Source organism: Ictalurus furcatus, unplaced genomic scaffold, assembly GCF_023375685.1.
Source record: "Ictalurus furcatus strain D&B unplaced genomic scaffold, Billie_1.0 ctg5, whole genome shotgun sequence".
NCBI lineage: Eukaryota > Metazoa > Chordata > Actinopteri > Siluriformes > Ictaluridae > Ictalurus > Ictalurus furcatus.
This window is the reverse complement of record NW_026521048.1, coordinates 91,798-105,267: the sequence shown is the minus strand read 5'-3', so window position 1 is coordinate 105,267 and position 13,470 is coordinate 91,798. Positions and strand designations below refer to the sequence as shown.

The 13,470-nt window shown below is 37.6% G+C and overlaps 1 long non-coding RNA gene across 1 annotated transcript; it reads left to right on the top strand.

The window, feature by feature from the left end:
- The first annotated feature begins 355 nt into the window (after window positions 1–355).
- On the top strand, window positions 356–8,911 carry LOC128604631 (uncharacterized). The gene is made up of 3 exons (XR_008385222.1): window positions 356–419; window positions 5,232–8,265; window positions 8,532–8,911. It is a non-coding gene; the product is annotated as an uncharacterized LOC128604631 (long non-coding RNA).
- Window positions 8,912–13,470: the final 4,559 nt, after the last annotated feature.

Genomic DNA, 13,470 nt, shown 5'->3' with positions numbered 1-13,470 from the left:
GGCGGTGTTTAGAAGTCTATTTTTGTTTACGGTCAGTATCTCAAATTCAAGTGTAGCGGGTTCATCATGAAACTGCCAGATTTGCTCATGAGCACCAACATTCATGTTCATTCTCATCACTGCGCCTGTGCAACTGCATGTGTTCCCTACGTGGCCTCATCTATTTCGCTCGGGAATATCCACACGGTACAAGAACGGTACAAAGATAAAGGTAATGTATACCATTGTTAAATTACAACAATTATCATGAACGGGACCGGATTAAAAGGAAGAGAGAGCGAGAGCGAGAGAGAGAGTAATATTGTGTCAAAGTTCTTACCCAGAAAACCGCTTCTGGGAAATTGCCGTTCCCGAGGTTGGACACACGAGGGCAGTCAAGCTCCATCCAGCGCAACACACAACGCCGCCTGAAACAGAAGGTAGATTTGGGCTAGTGTACACAGACACAGCTCATTAGCGTTATTACTATAAATTGTATCATTTTCACATATCAAGGACGATACACGGAGCTTCTGAACTATTTAACAGTAGCTTATTATTATTATTATTATTATTATTATTATTATTATTATCATCATCGTCATCATCTCGTTTTTAAAGAACATACCTTCATCACTTGACATAAAAAAAAAAAACCTTTCCATGTACAAATTTACATTGTCACAAAACAGCTGTACATGTATCTGGAGACATTAGTTCAATGTCCATTCTTAAACATGTTAGATAAACAAACAAAAGGAAAAGGTTAGATAGACCAAAGATTTAAATATAACTCCGTTCAAATGAATATAGGCCTGCTCAGACACCACAGCGTTTAAAAACCTCGAGATTCCCGGCGTCATAAAGAGAACAACCGTCAAACATACCATCAGGTTAGTTCTAGAACTCTGACCGTGATGTCATAACGGATCTTATGGCTGGCTGCTCTGATTTCACTATATTTGTCTGTCTGTCTGTGTGTGTGCGCACGCCAACATAGTTTAAACAATAATAATACATTCACATTTTATCATGTACATAGCAGTATATTCATCAACATCATAAAGTACACACATTCTTTTCTAATATAATATTAACACTGTAATCTTCTTCCCTAGTTCTGGATCTTCTCGAGTGAAATAGATGAGGCCACCTACGGAACATATTAATTTACATACACAGCAAAATCCACAGAAAGAAATCAACTCTATTGGATTTAATGTAAACACTTTTAAAGTGTCTGGAGGGGTCCACACTCCACATTGGGATTTTAACACTTTAATAGAGTTCACATCAACTCTTTGTATAGTTGCAACTGAACACTACTCAAGTGTTAGTTTCTCAACACCAGTGGGTAGTGTTAGAAATTAATTCTCATAGGAGTAATTCATTAAATCTCATAGTGGTAATTGCATACTATTAAATGAGTTGCCTCTAACACTATAAAGTGTTAATATGCTACTGCACAATTAAAATTACATTTAAATGATTACAAATCTAAAAGGCAAATAAAGAAAAAAAAACAAGTTGATTGCTTTATAATGGTTTTATTTTTTCAAGGGCGTTAACATTACTGACCCCTCATGTCAAGTCTTTCTAAATATAACAATTGGGCACTATGTACTCTCTTTGATTAATCTCATTAGAGCACTGCTGGTCAAATGGCCACTGCTGGTCAAATGGCTGGTCAAAAATGTGTCAGTTCGTTCACAGAGATGACAGAAAACTCATCCATTTGGTTATCTTCCATAGAGTATGCATTGAAGTGGTCATCATAGAACATAGTGCTTTCATAATTTCCTGTAATGTAAAAACACTCTTCATATATTATTATCTCACAGACCTTTTTGAACACAGGGAGATCATAGGTACATCCAGTGCATATGAACAAACCAACCTGATACTCAGTACCATAATGTCTGACCCACTTTGTACTTGTAACACTCAAACAGGCTTCTAAATATAATGTCTGACTGAGTTCTTCCCCACCTTGCAAGTTACAGATGGTTTTTGATGTAGGGCCAAATTAAAAACAATTAAAACCTTCTAAAACAATCATTTTCACAGTTAAATATCAATTGACGATGTTGCTTTACTAATGATTTAATGAGATTCTTGAAATTTTTGCCACATCTTTTGAAAATATGGTGCTTAGCTTCAAATCGCATTCACCACATATGGATAAGAGGGCCAATTTTTTTTATGCATCTCAGATAGTGCATCATCAAGTGGTGCTTGGGAATCGACCTCTTGTCAGGAAACAATTCTTTGAATAGAGTATGGTGATCACAGATCAGATGTTTTAAGTAACATATCATCCCATCAGTTATGGTGTAGGAGAACACTATATTGACAATCTGTATCGAAAGCAGGAGAAAGTTCCAGTGATTGTTATTCCTTTCAATGACCACCAAATATCAGTGGAGTGTTGTGCAGAAGACACCATAACTGTATGGCATTCAAACCCAGGTGTTTGCCCTTATCATCCATTTTTAACCCACTTGGTTTGTTTTTACAGTCTGTGTAACCATAATTAAAGCTCTGTATCCTATTTGACAATGTGTTCAAAGAGACATAGTCCTGTTTAACAAGGTACTCAAAAAACAGTTTAAGTTCATACTGTACCACACCCTCTAGCAGATCATGAATGATGACAACAGCATAGTTATCAGTACAATGGAAATACTGTAATGAATTATGCACACATGACTTTTTGACACCATATATTGACCGCAGTTCAGGATTTTCATTTAGTGCCTTACAATGTTCAGTATGAACCTCTTTGGAATGGAAAATTAACCCAGAATGATCTTCAGTAAATATAGATTGAACTTCTTCCTTACTAATTAAACAGAACCTATGGAAATTAGTTGCACTGAAATATTCCACAAATGCCAGTAAGCCATTTAAAGCCAAATTATCTCCTGTTACTTGAATTACTGAGCCAAACAAAGGTTGTTCAAAACAAGGAAGCTGTATGCCTTCGGTTTCTAAGATTTTCAGGTCATCAATAAGGGGCTTTGGTATCACATCAAAACCATATGTCTTAAGATCTTCCATGTAGAATAGAGCTGCAAGATGTACATTAATTAGTACAGAGTTACACTTGGGTGGAAGATTTTTTTTTTTTAGAGTAAAATAGATACAACCAAGTTTGTGGATCCCCCTCTTGGAACCTAGAGGGTTAGCAGTTTCAAAATCGTTGTAATAGAGTAGAATCTGTAAAGCGTGCTTTTGCTGCGAGAACAGTGCATGGTTTTGGAAATACGACCCATCATTAATGTCTTTGTTAACTCCAATTCCACTCTGTTTGTCCTGTAAAAAACTCTCTCTAACTGGACTGTTTTTGAATATTGATTTCAGTGTACCCAGAATGGGTACATACATGCACTTGTCCGTTACGGGAACCTGCCTGTAGTTCTATCTCTGCGCAAATCCATTCTCACCCCAAGAACACATTCTTTAGGTTCAACTATTTCCCATTTCTCATCATAATATTTATGTCTCCTTGACTCAGTGTTTAATGCTGAAAAAGGATTACTTAATTGATCAAAACAGTGTTCAGTTCTTCTACAAGTGTCTGAACTTGTACTTTCAGGAGTATCAGTTTTAAGAACTGCATCTCATGCTTGGATTTTAACATCATTAACAACTTCTTCCATTGAACAAACAATTGTTTGGACAGCACTTTCAGAAAGACCTGATGCTTGCAAATGAGCAACAATTGATCCACACACTGAAGATAGCTGAGTTGTAACAACAGAACTTTGTGAAGTATGTAAAGTGGCAACAGAATTTGGGCGATCATTTGAACATTCCGCCTCATATTCTCCCTGAGTGGAAAGATCCTGATTAGTATCAATCTCTTGATCCATAGTGTGACTATGTACCTTGCTGAGGTGTTTTCGGAAGCCACTATAAGTACAAAATGATAACGGGCGACCTGGCTCTCCACATTTTAAATGTAACTTTTTGCTAAGATATAAACCATGTTGAAATTTTAAATGTTGACAAAGAACCAAACAAGTTCTGAGGTGTGCTTTACATACAAAACATGTGAACATCTTCAAGGCTGTTAATCTCACTGCAGCAATCATGCTCGAAGATCTTTAACACGCGGGCTCTCCTTTGCTCTTCCGACATCGATGTTATAGATAGTGGTTTGGATAAATGTGTAGAAATTACAAAGAGCTTCATCATATGAGAAACTGAAGACATAGTGAACTTTGAACAGTTCATCAAAAGCTGCCACTGATGTGTGTGCCTTACATGGGATCGCCTTTTGGTCGATAATAACGTAGAACTTTGGGATATCCTTCTTTCGCTCACTGATGCAGAGGAGGAATGGTTGTCTTGTGTCAGCACTCTCAATGAAGGTAGTCACACTGGCTCCTTCCTGAAGGTCAGCAAAGGGACATAAAATAAATATGAAAATAAAACTGCATGTTTTTTTTACATTATCACTAGCACCGTCACATCTTGTTTGCAGGTGGAGTAAGCAAAATGAGATGCAGGTCTCAGAATCCCAAAATAATCTACACCTCAAGAGTTCCTAAAATTAAGATCTGATGTTTAAATAGTAACTTTTGCATACCTTAAGATATCTCACAAGATGGCTGGTTGCTTGAGCTGAACTGATCTTGGATATTTTTTTTCTGGCCTCTTGAGGTTAGAGGGAGCAGATGCAGCTGCAAAAGGATTGAGGACATATCGCTGTCCCATCGTAAAGACATCACAAAATAATTAAATGATCTCTCTTTAATTATTTTTTTAAAGACTGGAACATTTTTAAAATACAAAACAGTTTATACTGACCATTGTAGTCCTCAGATTCAGGTTCAGTTCCTGACAGCAGCTCGCCCATATTCTTAAGAGTCTTGCAGTCTGCAATGATTTTTGGCTTGAAGAATATTGACCACTTTGCCAGGAACTTCTGAGACACTTCGTCACCAAACATCATGGAGAAATCCTGGTCGATCTATAAACAAGGTTTATACAGGTTTAAACATAACGGACATAAATGGATAAAAGGTCAAATACTAAAAATTAAGATCTGCTGTGTTATTTATGCATACATTTGGGATATAAAAGATTAGAACGTTGAATTTCTCAGTTTGGACCGGCCTGTTGGTGTTACGGTGATCATTGAACAACTCCTTTCTCTACTGTACCAGTGAACTCATTTAATAACTACAGAGAAAATTTCCTTTTCAAAACTATTTCCAAAGCTAAAGATTTTCTTACCAATCCAGGTACATCAAGGAAACGAGGGAACAAATCCAGGACTGAAGATGGTGCATCCTCACCGACCACCTTCTGCCGATACTGGAAAGTCGCTCATCTTCTCTTTGACCACAGATTCATCAGTGGAATATCGTATCGTAGATATCGCCTCCCTGCACTCCTCACCAAATTGCTGTTGACAGAATAACAGAGATTCTCGTCTGGTTTTTGGACCATCCTGAAGAACAGTCTTGGAATGACACCGGGAGCCAGCACAGGTGTTACGTTGAACTGTCTTGATCCTCCATGCAATGAAGCCACTATTACCCTCAGGATCATAGTAGTGTTCCTGTTTAAGAAAAGACCCAAAGAGAGGCATCTCGTGCTTGGCTTCAAGAATGAATTACTCAACACAGTAAGTTCACACAATGACTATATAACACTACAAAAACAAGTGGAAAATACAAAGCTGAGCAACCTATAAACACTCATCTAAAACAAGATCATTTTAACTTTAAAACTATAAAAGGGAAGAAAATATAAAAACACACTGGTTTGGGTTTTCAGACAGAACTTACATATCCATGTTTGGAGAAAGGATCTTGGAGGTATGGAAAAAGTGTCACAATTCCCAGTGCATAATTCGTCTTGACGATGGAATCATCCTTTCAAATAAATCAATTTACTTTGCAAGCGTGTATGTTTTGCAAGAAGTTAAAGGATAAATTCCCCTTTTATAGCAACACAGAATAGCATTCTTTAGCTGCGCCACATGAATCTGTTGTGATGACAAAGGGAGGGAAGTGACCTCCAATTCTTACCCATGTAGCTCTAACATGTCTGCAACCAGGACGTTCACCATCTGTTAGTGTTTTGGTCTTTTCATACTCCTTGAAGATTTCCTCACCCTTTGGATTGGCCCTCAGAACACAATCAACTTTCTGCCAAAACATCTTACATTGTTATGACATGCTCATGGAAATTTAAGAGGATTTTTAATGCCTTTCCTTTATGCCGAGAATACATTTACAAAACACTTCTACAGATAAGTATCAATAATAAACAATTACGTAATTGAGGATTTTAAATGCATTTATTCAAAGCTTACCTGTCTTGCTTCATTCTGGTCCATTAACCCTGTTGGGTTCCTCCTCTTTCTTGTGGACTCCAGGACAATTGTGGAATCTGATGAATGGGATGAAGCTGGGGATAGTGGAGTCAGTACAGAGGAGGATGCTTGATCTGAGACCAGTTGAACATCCAGATGTACAAAATCACAGACAGAACAAAATCAATTTAAATGTACATGTATTTATCAGTAACAAAAGCATTTCAACAAATACTTGAATGGTTACATAAAAAAATATAAAGTATATTATCTTCATTAAGTACTTTTTACGAATAAGATGTACTTAACGTAATGATCAATAGTATAGCAAATGATAATAGTTTGAGGTCCCTCAAAAAGATATTTTAGACTCTGCTCCTAGGTAACTTCATGTGTTCCCTACGTGGCCTCATCTATTTCACTCGAGAATATCCACAAATAGGGAAGAAGATTACAAAAATAAAGGTAATGTATACAATAATTATCGTGAACGGGTTTAAAAAAGGGGAGAGAGAGTAATAGTAATCATGTAATATTTCTTGGCTAACTACCACAAACTTGGAACAGAATACCCCTTCTGGGAAACTGCCGTTCCCGAGTTTGGACACACGAGGGCAGTCAAGCTCCATCCAACACAACGCCGCCTGAAACAGAAGGCAGGTTTGGGCTATTTTACACTGACGCAGCTCATCAGCGTTATTACTGTGCATTGTCTAGTTTTCACGTATCAAGGACAATACACGGAGCTTCTGAACTGTTTAACAGCATCATCATTATGATTTAATTTTTAAAGAACGCACCCTCTTCTCTAGACATGGAAATGTTGGGTTTTTTAAGTTTACATTGTCACACAGCAGCTGTACAGATATCTGGATATATTATTTCAGTGTCCATTCTTAAACACGACAGATGAACAAACAAAGAAACTAACCACATGAAAAGGTTAGATAGACCAATGATTAAATACTACCCTGCTCAAATGAATACAGAGGCCAGCTCTGATACCACAACGTTTAAAAACCTCGACATTCGCGGCGTCATAAAGGGAACAACCGTCAAGCATACCATCAGGAAACTTATAGAACTCTGAACGTGACGTCATAACAGATCTTATGGCTCGCTGCTCCGATTTGACTATATATGTCTGTGCGCGCGCCGGGGAGACTGACCTGGACACGGTATAAGGACAGCACACAAACACATTTAAAACATATTAACACATTAACATTATATCATGTACATAGCAGTATAGTTATCATAATAAAGTACACAAATTTACTGCTAATAGTAACATTATTAATGTCTTTCTAATCTCATTAGTCATTTCATTCTCATCACTGCTCCTACATAACTTCATGTGTTCCCTAGGTGGCCTCATCTATTTCACTCGAGAATATTGCTGGCTCAAATTTAGCCTATTACCTGAAGACACTTAAAAATTCAACATAGAAGCAAATACTCACATCTGCAAACCCAGTTGGAGATAGAAAAATAAGACAACAGCCGTGAGGGAGAAGAAGCAAGGTTCCAGATTTATTGGTTCCGTTCCACCACACGAGATCCACACCGATGAGAATTCTCAGAAGTTATCTAAAAAACCAGAGCTGAAGCTCTTCTATTTATACAGTTTTCTTAGGGTCAGGATGACCCAGACACGAATGTGTTTTAGAAAGAGCTTATCAAAATTACCATTCTGTTTTAGAAAGGGCTCATCAAAATTACCAGTATGTTTTGAAAAGAGCCTTTTCCAAACACCATTAGGTTTGAAAGAGGTACGAGACACAACATTTCGGAGAGACCTTGGTCTCACAGTTATCTCGCGTGTGCAACGTGACTCAACTACCCTTATAAATGGCCCCTCTTGGTTCTCTCTTAAAAATTAAGGCCTTCGTCTGTATTACTCCTGACTTTTTCTCGTGAGACAAGACTCTTCCCCACCTCCAAGTATATTATGAGTAAGTTTCTTTCACATTCTTCTGTATTTCTGGTTTATAATTTCTTTTCATATTTGCTCTACATTTCTGTTATATATATATATATATATATATATATATATATATATATATATATATATATATATATGGTTATACTGCTTGCAAGTGGTTTACTGTACTCCCTATGTCATAATATCATTATATTATCCTTATAATATCTTAATACTCCTTTTATTATTCTTATAATGTTCTGTTTTCCTTCTGTGTGTGTGTGCGTGGTGGCATAGGCCTGTGTGTGTGTGTGTGTGTCTCTTAGTTGGCCGTCCACCTACGCTCTGAGGCCTGCCGCACTAATCAAATACATGTATGGTTTGCTGTGTGTTGTGTCTTAGGTAAACATCCGTTCATACAGTGCACCAGACCGGTGAATTCTCAATAAGATTACATATTACTAATACTAGGTCTCCCTCGTGTTTATTTCATGTATATTTTATATACAACAATATCCACAAATAGGGAAGAAGATTACAGAGATGAAGGCTTAAAACGTGCTTGAATGATAAAAAGTCAATAAATACAAAATCACTAAATAACTTTAAAGGGTTTATTTTCTATAGAACATGAATACAATCCTTTCACTCAAAATAGGACTCCCCGCTGCAGACCCTCCTCCAACGTTTTCAAAAAAGCACCTAGCGTCATATCTAGTGACTTTTTAGACAAACCTTAGCTACTTTCTGTAGAAGAGAATGGCCAGTACTGCCCGGTGAGTGTGAGGTCCTGCTTTCCCCCCGGAGACACGCCTCTCTCTGCAGCTACTCTGTTCAGTGAGGGGCAGAGAGGAGCAGCACGTTCATTCACTTCTAACTTTCTCTCTGAGAGATTATTTTACATGGAAATATAGCACGAAATCACAGTGCACCCGTTGTCTTTAACTTATGTGTGTGGTGGTTTAGTCAGATGACGTCATGGTTATAAAATCAGAATTTTAGCAGTGTAGATCAGCAGCTTGGAAAAGGTTTGAAAGTGACTGCTGGTGAACATGTAGTCTCTTATTGGGCCGTGGTTCAGTCACTATTTCATATTCATCCTGTTGTCTGACAACAGAAACAGAAAAAATACGTAAATGAAAACAGCTTTATTGGGAATTTGGCTGTAAAGGGCTGACTTTAGGCAGAATGAAAGTACGATGTAATGATGTAATGAATATGCTAATTAGCGCATGACATCATCTAGAAACGTGTGGACACAGTGCTCCTGTCACTCAATTGGAGTATTTTAACATTATAGTGAAGATGAATCAGTGCCTGGGAAATACAAATTTAGTCCATCACGGCTGGGAAAAGGAGCTATATTAAAATTGGCAGTTTTTATTATTATTATTATTAATAATAATATTTTTTGGAATTTAAAAAGAAGAAATAAAGAATATGTTTGAATGACATCTCTTGTATAGTCCATGAAAACAAAAGCATACACAATATTTGAAAAGTGCTTGAAAGTCCTGGAATTTCATTATGAAGCATCTGTACAGACCCTGTTATATGTACTATGTGATTGATGTATTAAACATGCCTCTTGATTTCTGGGTTTAGCATAGTTATACCTCGGTTTGAGTTTAAAACAATAGCTAGATTTACTGGTAGAATAATGCTAGTTAAGTTTCTCTCACAAATATTATTCAGTAGATAAAGTATATTCAGTAGCTTTTCTGGGATAGTGAGAATTTAGGTTAATATAGTAGAAAACAAAACACTCAGATTATCCTGGTTGTAACAACTGCTCATTCATCTGTACACCTTTACAGTTTTCACTGCAGATATATCATCAGCTTTATTGAACAATACTCAGAATCCTTGTCACCTCCAAGCCAATCAGTCATCAGTCATGATGAATTTTTGTATGGTTGGAAGCATGTTTAAAACACAGAAAGTGCTGAGATCATGTAAGAATGAGGTTTTACTCACTGGCATAAATGTGTTCACTTTAAACTTTGTTCCTTCCCTTAAACACTTACCTGCTTGAGAATTTGAATGATGATTCTCAGTACAGCACATTACCAAATATTAATGGGCTTTAAATTTATTTATTTATTTGTGACAATTATGGGATTTTCTAATTTGTTTAATATGTGAACTTTTTTATTATTATTATGGCTCATCAAGGTTCAGAGCATTCCATTCTCTTAAATCAACATTTCCCATTGTTAGTATCAGAATCTTATTTAACATGCAACATATTCAATAATCTGTAACTAAGACTCAATAAAGAAATTCTGATTACACAGAGTGTCCAGAATGTCTCTGAAACACTTCAGCCTATGATTAGCCATGGATTCCTGAGAGGACACTGTAGCAGTCTCTGAGGATTTCTTCTTATCACTCCACTTTTAAAAAAACAACAAACCACTAAATACTGGATTCTTCTTCTTTTATTTTGATTGTCAGTGCTCAACTCAAACCAACAGCAGTATTATTAATAATATCAGGAATGATTGTGTCTAAAATCAACCACTGATTATATCCCACTTGCTTGTTTCTAGATTGTATGATTTATTTAGCCAAATCTAAACTCACCATTCCAACATATCCATTTGTGTAACTGGATACTCAGGATAATGAAATTTCGCTCTGGTTTCCATCCACCCACCCTTCCATTTTCTATATCTCCTATCATACAGGGTCACAGAGAACCTTGAGCCTATCCCAGAGATCATAGGACACAGGACAGGGAACACCCTGGACAGGGTACCAGTCCATCGCAAAGCACACTCACATACACATTCACACACCCATTCATACACTACAGACACTTTGGACATACCAATCAGCCTACCATGCATGTCCTTGGACAGAGGGAGCAGCACAGGGAGAACACGCAAACTACGCACACACAGGGTTGTGGTGGGAATCAAACCCCCAACCCTGGAGGTGGGAGGCGAACGTGCTTAGCACTAAGCCACCGTGCGCCCCACTCTGGTCTCTTTAATTTAATAAAAATGCGACACACAGAATAGCACAATGCGCTATTAAATAAATAGTGGGTGACTGTGTTTTCTATATAGTGTATATGCACTGTGAATGACTTCTTATTTAAAAACATAAATGTAACTGACATGCTGCTTTATTAAATCATAGCAACTTGAGCACCTGCCTAGCCCAACTCTGAATATGAGGAACTTTCCTACACAAATATTGACGTAACTATTCACCCATTCTCACACCAATGGTAGCAGAGCTACCATGCAAGGTGCTAACCTGACATCAGGAGCAACTTGGGGTTCAGTGTCTTGCCCAAGGACACTTCGAGTCATGTGGGCCAAGAATCGAACCACCAACCCTACAATTAGACAACCTGCTCTACCACCTGAGCCACAGCCACCAACTAGATAACTAGATGTTTAAGTCAGCCTATCCCATTCCTTCATTTTCTTGTTACATATAGATGTCTCTTAAGTGTTTCCTACATGTATATTTTTTAAATTTGCATGTCTACCAATATGTAAGCCAATGCATATGTTTTACACTACTAATACAAAATGTCCGTGAGGCCTTCCACACCCATCAAAATATTGCCATCACACTGTGACAGAAAAAAATATAACAATGATGCTTTAGAATTAGATAAATAAAGTTCCTGCAAGATATGAATTGAACTTTTCATTTAGAACTCAAAAAGTACATTAATGGCTTTTGTAATGAACACTGTGTATCCCATGTAGCACACTAACCCTAATGTGTATGACCGCATGTACTATGTTGCAATAATAATAGTAATGATGATGATTATTATTATTGTCAAATAATCACTTCACTGGACAGGAATGTGATGATGTAACGACACAGGACAGTTAGCAGGAAGTAAGCGCAGGAGCGCCGTCTTTATTGATAAACAAACTAACAGAACACAAGAAACGCGGTCTATGCTGAACAGGACTAGCTGGATCAACCATGGAACTACAGTCTAGGCATTACTCGAAAACAGAACATGGAACTGAGACCGCTAGCATGCTACACGCATTCTAACACAGCGCTAACGCTATACTCCTTAAACACTACTAACGTTACAAACTATAATACTGCGCGAAGTGCGCAGCCACACGAGGGGTTTAAATAACCAACATAATTAAACTAAAGCATAGACACCTGGAGAAATAAAGACACACCCTCGAACATAAGCCAATACCTGGACAGGAAGTAAATCAAAACAAACGAGCCGCGCGTGTCCATATGTCAGAGTCTCGTGCACGCGCGCTCTGCAGCAGTCTTTGCGCTTCGACGCCGCAGCGCCATCCACCGGCGGAAACGTAACAGATGTAAAAACAGACTTAAAAACATTGAGTCATTTAATACAGGTCAACTGTTTTCTATTATACAAGCAGCGTGTGTGTGTTCTGTTTCATTTTCTTTTCAGGGATAAACATACTGGAGGATTTTTTGTTGATCTGGCACAAAATTAAAAGGAACTAAATTACATTAAAAAGGGGGAACCTTTGGGTACCAAGGTTATAAGTTATAAACTAGGGAACATTGAGAGAGAGAGAGAGAGAGAGAGAGAGAGAGAATTGGCATGTGGTCTGCGCCTCTATAGCACCGCTGTTCTACAGTAAGTGCCGAGGGCGAGACCTGAATGTCGGGCTGCCAGATAGCTTCATTTCAACTATAACTATTAAATGGATGGGAGTGGGGGTGGGGTTAACATTTGACCAACCAAAATCATTTCAAAAGTGAGACATGTAAAAGTCCCTGAGGAACCCAGGGTAACTTCTAAGCAAACAAAGGCCTCTCTCACATTGGCTAATGTTAATGTTCATGAGTTCACCATCAGGAGAACACTGAACAACAATGGAGTGAATTACAGTGTTACAAGGAGAAAGCCACTGCTCTCCAAAAAGAACATTACAGCCCATCTGCAGTTTGCTAAAGATTATGTGGAAAAGTCTTTTGGAAAAATGTTTTGTGTGAAAAAATATAACCTTTTGGTTTAAATAAGAAGTGTCATGTTTGGAGAAAGCAAACACTACATTCCAGCATAAGAACCTTACTTATAAGAACCTTTCAATAATTGATGGAACAATGAATTCTGAATTATAACAGTGAATTCTAAAGGAAAGTTTCAGGACATCTGTCTGTGAACTGAATCTCAAGAGAAAGTGGGTCATGCAGCAGGCCAACAACCCTAAGCACAAAAAGCACATAAGGGTCCACCAAAGTATGGTTAAAAGAG